At 45.5% G+C, this 17497-nt stretch overlaps 3 protein-coding genes across 4 annotated transcripts in view; 2 read left to right on the plus strand and 1 right to left on the minus strand.

Annotated features, from left to right (window-relative positions):
• The window catches only part of LOC308595620 (uncharacterized protein), a 251467-nt gene that overhangs the window by 46123 nt on the left and 187847 nt on the right, over positions 1-17497 (minus strand). The gene's annotated exons all lie outside the window — the stretch shown is intronic.
• LOC308595698 (uncharacterized protein) overlaps positions 1-17497 on the plus strand; it is a 69969-nt gene that overhangs the window by 34719 nt on the left and 17753 nt on the right. The window contains exon 3 of the mRNA XM_081210326.1: positions 7383-7555. The gene's annotated coding sequence lies outside the window, so the exon portion shown is untranslated. The remainder of the gene's footprint in view (positions 1-7382; positions 7556-17497) is intronic.
• Positions 1-17497, plus strand: part of LOC308595636 (uncharacterized protein) — a 176285-nt gene that overhangs the window by 34684 nt on the left and 124104 nt on the right. The gene's annotated exons all lie outside the window — the stretch shown is intronic.

The raw sequence follows: 17497 nt of genomic DNA on the forward strand, positions 1-17497 counted from the left end.
GAGCTTCAGTCAGAATGGAAGACTTAGAACACATCAACGGACTCACACAGGGGAGAAACCATTTAAATGCCTTGAGTGCGGAATGAGCTTCAGTCAGAATGGAGACCTTAAATTACACCAGCGGACTCACACAGGGGAGAAACCATATAAATGTATAGAGTGTGGAAAGAGCTTCAGTCAGAATGGAAGCCTTAGAACACATCAACGGACTCACACAGGGGAGAAACCATTTAAATGTATAGAGTGCGGAAAGAGGTTCAGTCATAATGGAAGCCTTAGAAGACATCAACAGACTCACACAGGGGAGAAACCATATGAATGTATGGATTGTGAAAAGAGCTTCAGTCGGAGTGCACACCTTAGAAATCATCAACGGACTCACACAGGGGAGAAACCATTTAAATGTACCGAGTGTGGAAAGGGCTTTAGTGATAGTGGAAGTCTTAGACAACATCAACGGACTCACACAGGGGAGAAACCATTTAAATGCCTGGAGTGTGGAAAGTGCTTCAGTAAAAATGGAGACCTTAGAAGACATCAACAGACTCATACAGGGGAGAAACCATTTAAATGCCTGGAGTGTGGAAAGTGCTTCAGTAAAAATGGAGACCTTAGAAGACATCAACAGACTCATACAGGGGAGAAACCATATAAATGCCTGGAGTGTGGAATGTGCTTCAGTCAGAATAGAGATCTTAAATTACACCAGCGGATTCACACAGGGGAGAAACCATATAAATGTCTAGAGTGCGGAATGAGCTTTAGTCATAATGGAAGCCTTAGAACACATCAACGGACTCACACAGGGGAGAAACCATTTAAATGCCTTGAGTGCGGAATGAGCTTTAGTCATAATGGAAGCCTTAGAAGACATCAACGGACTCATACAGGGGAGAAACCATTTAAATGACTGCAGTGCGGAATGAGCTTTAGTGATAATGGAAGCCTTAGAACACATCAACGGACTCACACAGGGGAGAAACCATTTAAATGTATAGAGTGCGGAAAGAGCTTCAGTGATAATGGAAACCTTAGAAGACATCAACAGACTCATACAGGGGAGAAACCATTTAAATGCTTGGAGAGCAGAAAGTGCTTCAGTCAGAATGGAGACCTTAAATTACACCATCGGATTCACACAGGGGAGAAACCATCTAAATGTATAGAGTGTGGAATGAGCTTTAGTGATAATGGAAGCCTTAGAACACATCAACGGACTCACACAGAGGAAAAACCATTTAAATGTATAGAGTGCAGAAAGAGCTTCAGTGATAATGGAAACCTTAGAAGACATCAGCAGACACACAGCAGAGAAACCATTTAAATGTATGGACTGTGGAAGGAGCTTCAGTCAGAGAGGAACCCTTGATTTATGTCAACAAACTCACACAAAACACAAACCTTATAAATATCAGGAAAGTAGATAGAGGTTGAGTCCTAGTGGAAGTTCTAAATCAACAGACTCACGGACAGGAAGAACTTTAGGAACTGAAACCCTTCAAATCATCCACAAACTCAGAGAGGAGAAGATTGCAAAAGTGCTTTATTTACAATGGAATTTTTAAGGAACATCCAGGGACTCTCACATGGAAGATCCCATTTTGGTGTCTGGAGTGTGGGACATCTTCCTCTCAGAGTCCACTTTTTTCTTCACAGAAATGAACTCGGAAGGAAATCAGTCTTTAACACATTTTGTGTATGTGTAGTTCTGGTATTTATGTGTAAAACTGTATAGTAATGAAATATTGAAGGCAATGTCAAACAATGTGATTATAATCTAAGATGTAAAGTACCTTTCAATAGAGAAGGGGTGAGGGTTTATCTGTTTTGCTGGGGGTCAGTGAGGATTAAAGCTGGGCGATATATTGTTCCAAACTGGTTTCTAGACCACATCGTGATAACCTTTCAAAAACAATTGATATGGCAACACACCACAGATCACAGTGTCTGGGATGCTCATTTGCCTGGAAGCAGCCAGCAGAAAGCTTTGCTTCGTGAAGCCCCTGAATATGCTGAGTTGCTGACTTCCCCCCAGGCGACAGGAAGCGAAAGACACACATCCATTGCCCTGTGTCCTTCCATCCTCTTTCCTCCCTTGCTCCCTTCTGCTGGTTTTGTGTCCCTGACTTAGATATCCTGAGTGCTGTATTTTTTTACGGCTGAAACTGGATTTCCTCTCAGGAGCTAAGTTTTGTGCCTCACTGGAGACCCAGTGAGAACTGTATGCTTTGAAGGCTCAGTAAATTATTACTGAAGAAGTCCTGCTGCCTCTGTGTGTGTTTTTGACCTCAGTGTGGGACTTGCTCTACACGTGGCCCCTACTCTCCTCCTGCCCTGGAGTTGCTTTACTCAAGCATGCAAGACGGGTGCATCTGTGTGCACTCAAAAGCAAATAAAGTAGGACTCGCCTTTCTATGAGAGTACAGTGGTACCTTGGGTTACAGACCCTTCAGGTTACAGTCACTCCAGGGTACAGACTCTGCTAACCCAGAAATAGTACTTTGGGTTAAGTACTTTGCTTCAGGATGAGAACAGAAATCGTGCTCCGGCGGTGTGGCAGCAGCAGGAGGCCTCATTAGCTAAAGTGGTGCCTCGGGTGGGGTGCTGTCTTGCTTTGGACATGAAGGAGAGGAGACATGATTCCTTTGTCCTGATGTGTGCTGAATAAACTGCTTGTAAATCTGCTCACACATGCCTCTCCAGCCACTTCTGTTGTGCGTTTACTCTGCTGAGTGCGCGTGCCCAGCTTCTGAAGACTGCTGAAGCTCGGGTCGCAGTTTCATGCTGATCCAAGGACTGGAGAAAGCCCAGCACAGCTGGGGGGCTGCCATTTGCCCCCAATTCCTTGGCTGCATCCCAACACTAAGCACTGGAGGAGAAAATGAGCCCTTCAGGATCAGGCCAGAGGGCTCCCTCCTATAGGGGAGACAGGGCAGAGGAGCCACCCATCACCCTGTCCTCCTCCTCCTCCACGGATTGGCCTCCTCCTTTTTTAAACCACCTTTATTGGTGGCTTCTGCCTCTTGTGGGAGGGAGTTCCACAGGTTTTTTTTTATAAGATATTTATTAAAAATTTTAAACTACAAATAACAACAGAAAGACAAACATACAAAATAACGCAAAAAAATTCCTTCCAGTAGCACCTGTGTATCTGAAGTAGTGTGCATGCACACGAAAGCTCATACCAAGAACTAACTTAGTTGGAATTTAAGGTGCTACTGGAAGGAATTTTTTTGCTTTGACTATGGCAGACCAACACTGCTACCTATCTGTAACTGTATACAAAATAACGAACACTTATAAAAACACACATTAATTTTCATTAACATAAATTCCATACCCTTATTTCCTCAGACCTCCTCATACTTCCCTTCTTTGTATTGCAATTCAGTTCATTAATTCAGCAAATCCTTATCATTAAACTTTTATGGACCTTTTTTCGTATCTCTTAAAGCATTACAGCTGGAAACCACTTAGTTTCAATCCAACATCCTTCTAACATTCATTAATTTTGCAATATTTCTGCAGATAGTCTTTAAATTTCTTCCAGTCTTCTTTCACCGACTCTTCTCCCTGGTCTCGGATTCGGCCAGTCATTTCTGCCAGTTCCATGTAGTTGATCACCTTCATCTGCCATTCTTCCAGAGTGGGTAGATCTTGTGTCTTCCAATACTTTGCAATGAGTATTCTTGCTGCTGTTGTAGCATACATAAAGAAAGTTCTATCCTTCTTTGGCACCAATTGGCCGACAATGCCAGGGGAAAGGCCTCTGGTTTCTTCAGGAAGGTATATTTAAATACCTTTTTCAGTTCATTATATATCATTTCCCAGAAAGCCTTAATCCTTGGGCACGTCCACCAAAGGTGAAAGAATGTACCTTCAGTTTCTTTACATTTCCAACATTTATTATCGGGCAAATGATAGATTTTTGCAAGCTTGACTGGGGTCATGTACCACCTAAAGATCATTTTCATAATATTCTCTCTCAAGGCATTACATGCCGTAAATTTCATACCGGTGGTCCACAACTGTTCCCAGTCAGCAAACATGATATTATGTCCAACATCTTGTGCCCATTTAATCATAGCAGATTTCACCGTTTCATCCTGAGTATTCCATTTCAACAGCAAGTTATACATTCTTGACAGATTCTTAGTTTTGGGTTCTAACAGTTCTGTTTCTAATTTTGACTTTTCCACCTGGAAGCCAATTTTCTTGTCCAGTTTATATGCCTCCATTATCTGATAATAATGGAGCCAATCTCTCGCTTTGTTTTTTAGTTTTTCATAACTCTGCAATTTCAATTTATCTCCTTCTTGTTCTAAAATTTCACAATATGTTGGCCATTTGGCCTCCATATTGAGCCTTTTCAAAGCTTTTGCTTCCATTGGTGACAGCCACCTTGGGGTTTTATTTTCCAATAAGTCTTTATATCTTATCCAGACGTTAAACAAAGCTTTCCTGGGAGTTCCACAGGTTTTATTCTGCCCTGCTAGAGGAAGCGCTTTCTCTTCTCTGCTTGCCTGCCTGCCTGCCTGCCTGCCTGCCTGCCTTCCTTCCTTCCTTCCTTCCTTGCACCAGTGAGGTTTTAGGGACCAGGGTATATTTCATGTCTGAATGTTTCCATCTGCGGACAACCTCGACTTCTTGCAGGAAAGGGAGGGATTGGGCTTTCGCTCTGGAGGACCCTGCCCCCCCCGTCTTACTTTCCTCTCTAGGAATCCAGCTCGTTTCCGTTTAACCCTTGGCAAGCCGAGCGCACCCAACTCACGCCTCTCCCTCTCCCGAGAGCCGGAGCATCGCGCACCAATGGCATCCCGAGAAGGCGGAGGAGGAGAGGTGTATGGATTACTTCCGGCAAGGGATACATTCAGTTTTGGCCCCCTAACAGCTGGCCCCTGAACACGGGTCCTAAGAAATCTTCATGGGCTCCCGGTGCATTTCTGATCACCATTCAAAGTGTTGGTGCTGACCTTGAAAGCCCTAAATGGTCTCAGCCAGAGGAAAACATTTCCGCAAAAAGATCAGAACATGTAGCCGCAGGTGATACAATAGGAGCCTTTCTGCAAATGGCCTTTGCAACACAACTCACTGGGTGGTAACAAAGTATACACGTTTGCCTCTTTGAAACGGATGCTTCCGCTTAGCCCCGTTTCCTCAATGAATCCGCCCATTTCTGGATGAAATGTAACTTCTGCCAGTAAAGCTGAGTTGAAATAGTAAGGAGAGCAAAACAGCAGCCCTGTCTGAAGCCCCAGTCAGCCTCCAGACTCCCCCAGTCACGTGGCAAGAGATTTTTCCTGAGCCCCCGCCCCCTCCGTGAAACGGGTATGACATCATGAATGATCCATGGTGATCCATATGATCCATTGGTGATCCCCATGCAAGCAGACTGGTCCAAAGAGCAGATCTCTATGCCTGAATGAAACGGGTCTGCGGTGATGGATTCTGGAGTCAAGAAATCCGCCCTTTCCAGTGATCTCTCCGGCTGGCCAGGAAAAGACAGGGAGCAGGAATCCTCAGGCACCCCGATGGACAAAACACGAACTCGGAGTCTGATCTGATTTCCATGCAGAACTCATTTTGTGGAGCAACCGGGGATGTTTTTGGGGTGCTTTCTCTGTGACGGGGGTCGATTATTTGAGGATATACAAATTGCAACGCGCTTTAGTTCTGGGCTGCTTCACTCCTTGCATGGGGGGGGGGCTCTGCTCGCAAACAGATCAACAGCTGCCTTGCTTTCTTCCTGGCCGCATTGTGTTGCCTCTGAGGGAGACACAAGGGAGGAATTGTGTTGGGGTGTGTGTGCAAAAGCCCAACCCCTATTTTTTCCGTAACACAGGAGTCACAGAGTCCAACCCGCTGCTCAATGTGCACAAATACCAAAAACATGGAATGGATCTAAGATCATGGCGTGTGGGGCGGGGGGGGGAAAGGATTTTGCAATGCAAACATTGTAGGGGGGACCCCACTTTGCAGCTGGATTGCCAGGATCAGCCCCTCCCACGCTCTCCTGATCCCCAGAAGTAAGTGAGGAGGGGGAAAACCTTTTTCTCTCCCCCGCAAACAATTCTTTCTCTGCCTTCCCGGCACAATCTGCTTTCTCACCGCCCCCACAATCCTCAACCCCCCCCCCCCCGTATGTCGCACCTCTTCCTTCTGCTCCTCCTCCAATCCGGCTTCTGTTTCCGGAACGAGCGGAGAGAGCCCCCCTCCCGAACTGCCTGCTTCTCCCGGACGTGGAGCTTCTGCGCCGGATTGCTGCTCTGCGCCGTAGCTGGGGGGGGGGGGACGCTTTCGGAAAAGGGAGGAGGGGCGGAAGGAAACCCCCCCCGTGGATGTTGCGGGAAAGGAAAGGAGAATCGGGAGCGAGGACAAAGAGGTAAAGGGGTCGCGGGGGAGGGGAAAGGGGAGACGGGAGAAAAGGATTAAGAGACCCCCGCCAGCTCCCTCAAGCACCTTCCGTGGGGCCTGGATCCCTGCGCGCGTGCTGCGAAGGGGACTTTCCTTGGCCCCTTAGGCGCCTTGGCAGGGGCGGACATGCACCGCCCACCCAGGGGATCCCAGCGAAGCGCCCTCGCCCCACTCCCCCCGCTTAGGCATCCCTGGGGCGCTGTGGGTTCCGCGCGGAGAGAGGTGGGCCATGAAAGGGTTAATGGGAGTGAGGGACGCCTGGATAGAGACCCCCCCTGTCCCTCCCCTGCTCGTCTTGGGGGCCCTTCTGGACGGAGAAATGTGAAATGGGGGTCGCAGGGCGAGGGGTAAGCCGCGCCAAGGGGTGGGGGACCTCTGGGTGCAGGGGAGACTCTGGGACAGAGGGAGGGAATCGAGGAAGTGGGGAGGGGGAGCATCCCTGGGGCAGGGAAGGGCAGCATTGGGGGAGAGAGAGATAGGAAACCAGTCTTTGGGGAGACTTCTCCATGGTGGCGCCCGCTGGGGATCTCCGGAGGGGCCGCCTTGGCTTCTCCCTCCCACCCAAGAATCGGCCATCCCTTCAAGGCGACCAGAGGGATCCCTGGAAACGGGGGGGTCCAGTAATCTCACCCCTTCCTGCAAGCTCCATCCTCTTCCCACCCCATAAGCCCCTGACCTGCCCAGTCCAACCTCTGGTCCCCTGGAGAGGAGAGGAAATCCTGAGAGGAAGAGGGGAAAGGAGGGGTCTTCTCAGAAGCAGCTCTTGGTTTCCGCAATCCCACCCAGGAAGCAGCCAGAAACCTTTCCCTCTCTCTCTCAGGCTTCCATCTTTATTGTCTTTTCCGCTGAGGATGAGGATAATGTACACCTGTCCTCAGAAACAGGGGTGCAGAGTCCATGGAATGGCTCTCAGGATTGATATGGAAGTTGCACCTCAAAAGCATTTCCGTTCCTCTTATTCTTTGTAGGCAATGTCAGAGTGACTGACAAGCTGAGATACAATCCTTCAGCATCCGATGACAGTGACTGTATGAATCTTCCCAGTCAAAGGACCCATTTTCATGATAGACAGTGCCTGTGGCTGGAGGCTCTACACACAGGGTGTGCCTGTGGAGGCCAGAGACTGCCAGTATTAGCACAGGTGAGGTGTGTGACCTCCCCAAATTTACAGAATGTATATGAATGAGATTTCCTGGGTGGGATTATAGTTTATGGCAACCCTGTGATTTTCTCCACCCATAACATTTTATGAGCTGATATAGCAGTACGAGCTCCAAAATAACTAAGAAAAACCCCCACAAGATCATCATCATCATCGTATTTATACCCCCAGGCCTTAGTTTGCCTCCCCATGATCTAGAGAAAACACCAGCTTTGAATCATACAGAGTAAAACTACCAGAACCTTCTTGAACCAATAGGTTAGGAATTATCGCTATACATTACATCCGTACTTTTCTATGCCTGAAAAATGCAGCCATGACACTGGGAATGTTCAGGGATGCAGGAGAGGATATATTGTTAGATTATATCCTTTCCAACTTGTGTTAACAAATTGTACAATTTAGCAGAGTAACATTCCCCTTTTTAAACTTACAGCGGATGCGTTTGCTCAGGCTCGCTAAAGCCTCTAAAATAAGTTTCCTTCGTAATTTCCCCTTTAGTCCCTCATAAAAAGATAGGCATGACACATTGGTTTCAGAACTCAGAGGGTTAAGGAGTTCTGTGTGACGTCTCTTTCCTGAGGCGTGGTTACAAACACTTACGGGAGGGGTTTGACTCTGAGTGTTTCAGTCTGTCGCTATGCGAAAGGGAGAATGGGCGAGGTTTCGCCAGGTCTGAATTTATGCTGTTATTCTAATTGATTAAAGGCTAAAGAAGATAAGGAACGCCTGTGTGTCTGTTCTGAATTTATCACCCACACGCTGCAATTGCTTTCTGACCGCTGTGATTGCTCCTCCTCCCAGCGAGCTCCTCCCAGCCTCAGAAACAGCAAAGCTCCGGCTGGCCCCAGCAACTTTTCAGCTGGCTTCCCCCACACATGGGACGTTCCTGCAAAGCTTCAAAGCATTGGCAAACTGCCCATAACCTATGGCAATATGCCGGAGCCGAGAGGCAGAGGACCCTTTGGATCGGCACGGACAGGCAGCTGAGTTGCGCAAGGGAAGCGTGCCAGGCTCCATGTTTTGGCCTCTCTTGGCACTCTTGGCCGGCATATTGCCATAGGTTATGGGCAGTTTGCCAACGCTTTGAAGCTTTGCAGGAACGTCCCACGTGTGGGGGAAGCCAGCTGAAAAGTTGCTGGGGCCAGCCGGAGCTTTGCTGTTTCTGAGGCTGGAAGGAGCTCGCTGGGAGGAGGAGCCGATCTGCCGGAGGCCGGAGGAAGCTACTGCCGAGAAGTGCGTACGCTTAGACCCCGGGGGAGAAGGAGATGGCTCAGTCCCAGGAACATGGCTTTGAGCTTAAGCTGCCATGTGCGAAGTTAACCAGCCAAACGTGGTTGGAGTGGAGTTATTTAGCAGAGTTGTCCCTAGTCGGAGCCAAGCTCTGGGAATTGGTCAAGCCGATGTCTACGTCTGCTGGGGCGGTTGCAAGCCAACGTGAAGCTGAGGAGCGTGTTCTGGCGTTTTTGGCTGAGAACGTGAGTGCTGATCTGAGGCCTATTGTTCTGGATGCACGGAAGCCTGAGGTCGCTTGGCTAGCTCTCCAGGAAGCGTGTAAAGCTGGGGGCGGAAGCAAGGGCCGGGAGATGGCTGCATCAGAACAGGAAAGGCAAGAGAGCACTGTCCACCTTCGTGAAAGCCGGTGCACAGCTGGGAAAGGCTGTGGGACCCCTGAGGGGGGGCGAAGGGACTACTGCCACTGCTGCTGTTGCTGCCAGTTTTGCAGAGTCTAAAAGCTGCGTGGGTGCTGCAATGTGTCTGCGTGAGGCGCCTGGAAAGGGACAAGCTGCTGGGGGCCCTTTACCCATCAGAGGGGGTTCAGGAAAGCGTCCTGGGAGCCCTGTAAGAAGTGGGGGGGGCGGTGAGCAGTAAAAGCTCAGAAAAGCCTCTTTTTCCAAAGGCTGCCAAGAGTTGTTTACGTCGTGAGGAGAAGCCTGGGAAACAGGACAGAGCTGAAGGCTTCAAGGCCAGCCATCTGCTGCAGAGGGAGATACGTGCTGCAGAGCTGTCTGGGAACTCTGAGATAAGTCCAGTCTTCAGAGCAACGCAGGATGTTGTGGTTACGAATGCTGCCAAGGACAGGGGCAGCGGGACGTTTGTTGCTGCCATGGCAACTTTGAAAAACACTTCCAGCAGGGACACAGCTGTGAAGTGGGTTGTTGATTCGGGTGCCAGTCATCACCTGATAACGCCATCTGCTGGGGAGCTGCGGAATTGCAGGGCTGTTTTAACTGGAACTACTGTTACGTTAGCTGATGGGACACAAAAGAAAGTTTCTGCTGTCGCTAAAATCTATGTTTCCTTTTTGCAGGCGGAGCTAGAGGTCTACGTTGTGCCGGGAATGCATTGTTGCCTGTTATCTGTTTCAGCTCTTGCGAAGCAGGGGTACAAAATTTGTTTTGAAAATGATACCTGTTCCATTTTCAGAGGAGGGAGACAACTTGTCAACATGGAAAGCAAGAACAATCTCTTTGTTCTGGAAACACCTCTGGAGGGTGGGGGGAATGCTGGAAAAGCACAGGCGCAGTGTGCTAGTGTTCCCAGCCATGATTCATGTGTTCATGTATGGCACAAGAGAATGTCTCATGCTTGTTTGGAAGATGTTAAGAGGTTGTCCAGCTGCACCAAAGGTTGTAAAATCACACCGTGTGAGGGATCCCTAGTGTGCAGGGCATGCAGAAAGGTTCAAAGGTGCAGTTTTCCCGGGGTAAAGAGGGTAACCACAAAACCTTTTGAGCTTGTTCACACAGATCTGTCAGGACCCATGAAGTGTGAGAGTCTGGGTGGGGCCAGGCATGTGCTGACGCTGACAGATGACTATAGCCAGCTCGGTTGGTCTTTTTCTCTGAAGACGCAATGCGAAGCAGCGCAACTGATCAAGGATTGGGTTGCGGAGGTGGAACTAAGGTTCTCCACCAAGGTGCAAGGGTTCAGGAGCGACTGTGGGTCACAGTTCACTGGGTCTGCTCTGAAGGAGTTTTTCAAGGAAAAGGGAATTCGTCACCAGGTGACGGGTGCAAAGTCTCCTCAAGAGAGAGGCGTGGCAGAGCACAGGAGTGAAACACTGGCTGAAGCTGTCAGGGTTTTGCTGTGTGACTCTGGGCTGCCTCAGAGCTTTTGGAGTGAAGCTTGGAAATTTACCAGTTTTGTTTTTAACAGGTCCTACAATCACACTGTAGGTGACACACCGTTTTTTCTGTTGCACAAGCAAAAGCCACAGGTGCATTTCTTCCGTTCGTTTGGGTCCAAGGCTTCAGTGCCAATACCAACAGCGCAACGGAAGGAGGGTGGTCCAAGGTACCAGGACATGATCTTCTGTGGGTATGATCCTGCAACAAATGGGTGGAAGTTTGCATACCCAGAGGGTGATCAGACCAAGCTGCTGGTCAGCAAGCATGCTGAGTTCTTTGAGCAGGGTGGTTGGTCACGGCCTAGGGTTGGTTCTGATTTTCTCTCAGAATGTTTGTCTGATTCTGAGGGGGAGGAAAGGGAGGAAGAGGAGGCAGAGGCGGAGCCTGTTGCTGAAGACCAGGTCTCTGATGAGGGTCAAGCACAGGGGTGGGTTTCTCCACAGGTTAAGAGGGAACCCAAAAGCGAGCCTTCATCTTCTGTTAGCATAAGAGAGAAAGCTCACAGACGGGTCGTCAAGTCAGAGGGGGAGGAGTCCTCTGATGAAGAAGTCACACCTGCTGGCCCCAGTGGGTCAGAAGGAAGTTCAGATGAAGCACCCCAGTTTGTGCCCAGGCGATCATCTCGGGCAACAAAGGGTGTTCCACCTGAGAGGTTTCAGGTCACCAGTGCGTGGGTTGGTTTCGCACAATGTGATTCTGTGTCCCATTAAACTTTAATTAGTTTAATGCTTATCAAATGTCCAGTGCGCTTCCGATGCCACAATGTCCCATTACAGCAGAGCATTTCGCACAGCGGCTCAAGAAGGGCTGGAGAGTCAGCATCTTTTCAACAAAGGAATCTTGGAGCAAGCGGTTTGGAACTCAAATAAAAGGTTTATTTACACAAAACAAAAAACCCTGGTGAAGAATCACACATTTCAGCAAACACGCCCCAAAAGAAAGGAAAGGGGGAAAGGAAGGAAACACACGAGTGAGTTGACTATTTATACAAACTCACATTCCAGGAAGCTTAACGACCTCCAGCTGCTCAGTGACTAGAGCGTCTTGATTAGAGCTTCTTAACCCTTTAATACCAACACCCCCTCTCGCTTGTAACACTGAGCTGTACCAACCTTAATTCAAATTTAAACCTGAACAGAAACATTTATGAGATTGCGGACTCAAAGCTTTTGTAAAACCGTCTGCGAGATTTTCTTGGCTTGGACAATACTTTAGTTCAATTAAACCTTGTTTTACACTTTGGCATACATTTTGATAACGGATATCCAAATGTTTTGTGTGTGCCTTGAATTGGCCTGATTTAGCTAGTTTAATACAAGGTTGATTGTCTTCCCACACTCTGATAGGTAGGGAACATTCTCCAAACAATTCTTGTACCAGTTGCTTATAAAATTCCAGTTCTCTACATACATCTGATAATGCATTGAACTCAGATTCAGTTGAACTTAAAGCTATAAGTGATTGTTTTCTTGATCTCCAACCAATTAGTGCATTTCCAAATTTTATCGCCATTCCTGACACTAATTTTCTTTTTTTTTTTTTATAAAATTTTTTATTGCGTTTCTTTCCATAGGTTAACAGATTAATTTACATAGCAACATGCCAGAAACATTTTATATATATATATATATATATAAAGAAGAATAAGAAAAAGAAAACAGAAGTTATATATCAACAGTTCACTTTCTTTTGGACCTCCTCGCATCCTCTCAACATTGCATTCATTATTCTAGCCAGTTCAGCAATTTGTTATCTTGTTTCACATCTTATTGTACCTTTAAATTTATTATGTTACCAATTTCGGAAATTTGTAATTTAGTTTCAACACTTTTAATAAACATAATATTTTGTTTCTAATTTATCTCGTTTTTTCATCATTACTTACTTTATCATTTACTTAGATAAATTGCAGAAGCATAACATTTCTTAATCGTGCACAATCTTAGCATTCAAACAACTTATGGTATTTTTGCAAATAGTCCTTAAATTTTTTCCAGTCCTCCTCTATTGTTTCTTCGCTCAGATCTCGGATTCTGCCAGTCATTTCTGCCAACTCCATATAATCCATCAACTGCGTCTGCCAGTCCTCCAGCGTGGGTAAATCTGGTGTCTTCCAGAACTTTGCAATAAGGATCCTTGCTGCTGTGGTTGCATACATAAACAAGGTTCTATCCTTCTTTGGCACCTTCCGGTCCACCATGCCCAGGAGAAAGGCCTCTGGTTTCTTGGAAAAGGTATATTTAAATACCTTTTTCAGCTCATTGTGTATCATTTCCCAGAAGGCCTTTACTTTCGGGCAGGTCCACCAGAGGTGAAAGAATGTCCCTTCCGCCTCCTTACATTTCCAACACTTATTATCAGAAAGATGATATATTTTAGCCAACTTGACTGGGGTCATGTACCACCGGTATACCATTTTCATAATGTTCTCTTTCAAGGCACTACATGCCGTGAATTTCATACCGGTGTTCCATAACCTTTCCCAGTCCTCAGACATAATGTTGTGTCCTACATCCTGTGCCCATTTTATCATAGCAGATTTAACTGTCTCATCCTGTGTGTTCCATTTAAGCAGCAAGTCATACATCCTCGAAAGTACCTTGGTCTTTGGTTCTAGTAGCTCCGTCTCCAGTTTCGATTTCTCCATCTGGAAACCCACTTTTTTATCCATTTTAAATACCTCTTGAATTTGAGCATAATGTAACCAATCTCGCACCTTACTTTTTAGTTTGTCCTGGCTTTGGAGCTTCCAGTTGTCTCCAACTCTTTCAATTAATTCCCAATATTTTGGCCAATAGGCCTCCATATTGGGCCTTTTTTTGGAAATCTTGGCTTCCACTGGTGATAACCACCTCGGGGTCTTACTTTCTAATAAGTCCTTATACTTCATCCAGACGGCAAAAATTGATTTTCTGACAATATGGTTTTTGAACAGTTTATGAACCTTCGCCTTGTCATACCACAAGTATGCATGCCAACCATAGACGTTGTCAAACCCTTCCAGATCTAGGACATCGGTGTTTTCCAACAGAAACCAATCCTTCAGCCAGCAGAAGGCTGCAGCCTCATAGTACAACCTTAAATCCGGCAGGGCAAACCCCCCTCTTTCTTTTGAGTCAGTTAGTATTTTGAATTTTATTCGGGGCTTTTTGCCCTGCCAGACAAACTTAGAGATGTCCTTCTGCCATTTTCCAAAACATTCCATTCTGTCCACGACCTGAAGGGTTTGAAATAAGAATAACATTTTTGGCAAAACACACATCTTTATAGCTGCGATTCGGCCTGACAAGGTAAGTTTCAATCTTGACCAAATGTCAAAGTCTTTTTTAATTTCCAACCAACATTTTTCATAATTGTCTTTAAATAGGTTTAAGTTTTTGGTGGACAAGGATACCCCCAGGTATTTCACTTTTTTAACCACACTTAGCTCTGTCTCTTTCTGGTACCCCTCTATCTCTGTAGGTGTCAAATTTTTGACCAAAACCTTAGTTTTTTGTTTGTTTAGCTTGAATCCCGCCACCCGACCAAACTCCAAGATAAGTTCCAGAACTCTTTTTGTACTAGATTCTGGCTCCTGTACTGTCAAGACTAAGTCATCTGCAAAGGCTTTCAATTTGTATTGTTTTGCTCCGACCACAATACCCTGCACCAACTGGTCCTCCCTGATCATATTCAGCAATACCTCCAGAACAGAAATAAATAACAGAGGTGATAAAGGGCACCCCTGTCGTGTCCCTTTTTCAATTTGGAGTTCCTCCGATACCACATTGTTCACTATCAGTTTGGCTTTTTGCTCTGAGTAGATTGCTTCTAAACCATTTTCAAACCCCCGTCCCACTCCCATCCCTTTCAGATTTTTCTTCATAAACATCCAAGAAATGTTGTCAAATGCTTTCTCCGCATCAATAAAGATTAAAGCTGCCCTTGTGTTTCTAATTCGCAACAGCTCCAATATATCAATAATGTTCCTAGTGTTATCGGACATGTGTCTGCCAGGGAGAAAGCCGGCTTGGTCCTTGTGAATTACTTCATTTAGTACATTTTTAAGTCTATTCGCTAAAATGTCTGCAAATATTTTGTAATCCACATTCAGGAGTGAGATGGGACGGTAGTTCTTAAGCTGGGTCTTTTCCCTTTCTGATTTGGGTATCAATGTGATGACTGCTTCTTTCCACGTTTCCGGTGCCCTTCTCCCCTCCATAATCTGGTTACAAACCTCCAACAACGGTTGTATCAAACAATCCTTCAAAGTCTTATAATATTTGGAGGTAAGACCATCTGGGCCTGGAGATTTGCCAAGTTGCATATTTTGGATGGCACCTTCAATTTCCTGTTGAGTTATTTTGCTGTTGAGAATTGATCTTTTGTCTTGAGTTATTTTGGATAGTCCATTTGTCCTCAAAAATTGGTCTATTTCCGATTCTTTCTGAGGCCCCTGTGCATAAAGCTCTTTGAAATATCTGTGGAAGCACTTTCTTATTTCTTCTGGTTTCTGAACTATTTTTCCTTGAACCTCCAAATTTGTAACCGTATTTAACTTTTGTCTTTTCTTCAACTGCCAAGCTAACAACTTTCCACATTTATTTGCTGATTCAAACGATCTCTGCTTCATTTGTTTAATTTTCCATTCAATCTCTTGATTGATCAATTTCGAATATTGAGCTTGATAGAATTTGATCTCTCTTAGCACCTCTTTTGACTTTGGTTTGGTTCTCAGCTTTTTCTCTCCTTCACTTATTTTCTCTAGAATTTTTTCCTTTTTTCCATTCCAAAATTTTCTCTTTATTGTATTCTGTTGTATCAGAAACCCTCTCATTACAGCTTTACTTGCGTCCCAGATTGTTCTTTTCTCCACCGTAGTGTTCAAATTTATTTCAAAATAGTCCTTTAGCGTTTTTTGGGCCTTCTTGACAATCTCTTGATCTCTTAACAAGGTGTCATTCATTCTCCATCTGAAGGATCCAGTTGGGATAAGTCTCAGTTCCAATTTCAAGGCGTTATGGTCGGAGCAGGTTTTTGGGCAGATTTCCACTTTTCTTGTTTTCGGTGCCAGCCCTCTAGATATCCAAATTTGGTCAATTCGTGTCCATGACAGATGGGCCTCAGAAAAGAAGGTTCCTTCTTTACCCAAGGGGTTCCTTGTCCTCCAGATGTCAATCAAGTCCATATTGTCTGTCATTTCAAAAAAGGTTTTAGGAAGTCTGCCGTCTGTTGTTAAGTTTTGATTTTGGGATTTGTCCATATTTGTTGACACCACCCCATTCATATCTCCCATCACAATAATATTAGAATAATCCAGATAGTCCATCATTGTCTCATGCAGCTTCTTGTAGAATTCTGATTTTCCATCATTTGGCGCATAAATTCCTAATATCAAAATCTTCTTCCCTTGTGTTTGAATTTCAATTGCAAGAATTCTTCCATAATCATCTTTAAATAAAAATTTTGGTGACAGGTTCTCCTTTGCATAAATTACAACGCCTCTTTTTTTGACTTTGTCTGATGAAATAAATTCTTGGCCAAGTCTTTTGTTGATTAATACTTTCCTGTGGAGCCTAGTCACATGTGTTTCTTGGAGGCATATTACGTCCAATTGTTCTTTTTTTAAGATATGAAATATCCTCCTTCTTTTTTCCGGGGAATTCCCGCCATTTATATTCCAACTAAGTAGCTGCAGAGACATCCTGTTCTAATTAAGATGTTCTTAGGATGAGGTGCCTTCCTTTTGCTCAGATCCCGAGGGTGCAGGCGTTAGCCCGCCTTCAGGCAGTATTGGTGTTGGTAAACCTGGGAGCCAATCTGCTCCTTTTTGGAGATCTTCTCCGTGGTCGTGAAGGAACTTTTGGTTATCTTCAGGTGTTCTGATTTTAACCTTCCTTTCTTTGTAGGTAAAAGATAATCCTTGTGGAAACTCCCACCTGTAGGGAATTGCGTTGTGTCTCAGCAATTTTGCTAGTTCTGTATAGGTGGCTCTGAGGTCCAACAACTGTCTCGGAATATCTCTATAAATTTCCACCCTTTTGTCTTGAATTTCAATTGCTTTTTTGAAGTGAAGACCTAGGATCTTATCTCTCTCCTCCTTTGATCTTAAGATTATCAAGCAATCCCTGGATCTGTCTTTCCTTACCAATCTTCCCAGTCTATATGCCGAGACAATCCTGAAGTCTGTATCTTCCTTTAAACCCCAGAACTTCGTGAATTCCTGTGTCAAGTATCCAATCAGGTCTCCTTGCTCGAGTTCCGGGATGCCTCTCAATTTGATGTTGCTCTCACGGTTTTTCAGTTCCACCATTGACAGATAAATTTGTTGTTCACCCACCTGTTTGTGCAGGGGCTTGACTTCTCCTTTTATTTCTTCAACTTCTTTTTGTAAAGCTCCCACTTTCTGAATTGCTTCTTCAGCTAATTCCCAATTTTCCGCCGTTGCTCCTTGCAAGTTCTCTATAGCTTGCGTGTGCTGAGAAACTTGGTCAGTCAATTTTTGAATCGAGGAAGTCGCTTTATCTATTTTCAAAGACTGGTCGTCCACTTTCTGATTTAGACTTGATAGTTGCTCCAGTATTTGTTTTAGTAGTGTGTCTGACCCACCTGCTGCCATATCTTCCTCAGTGGACTTCTCAGTTATTTCCCCTTCCCTCTGGGTCACCAGTACAGCTGGAACCGACGATCGGCGTCCTTGAGTCAATGTTGTTTGTACAAATTGTGCTGGTTTTCTTTCCTTTTCTTTTTCCTTGGCCTCTTTAGATTCCTTGGCTTTAGATGCTCTTGTTCTCCCTGCACCACTCATTAC

This window comes from Podarcis bocagei (genome assembly GCF_964188305.1).
Source record: "Podarcis bocagei genome assembly, chromosome: 10".
Classification (NCBI taxonomy): Eukaryota; Metazoa; Chordata; class Lepidosauria; order Squamata; family Lacertidae; genus Podarcis; species Podarcis bocagei.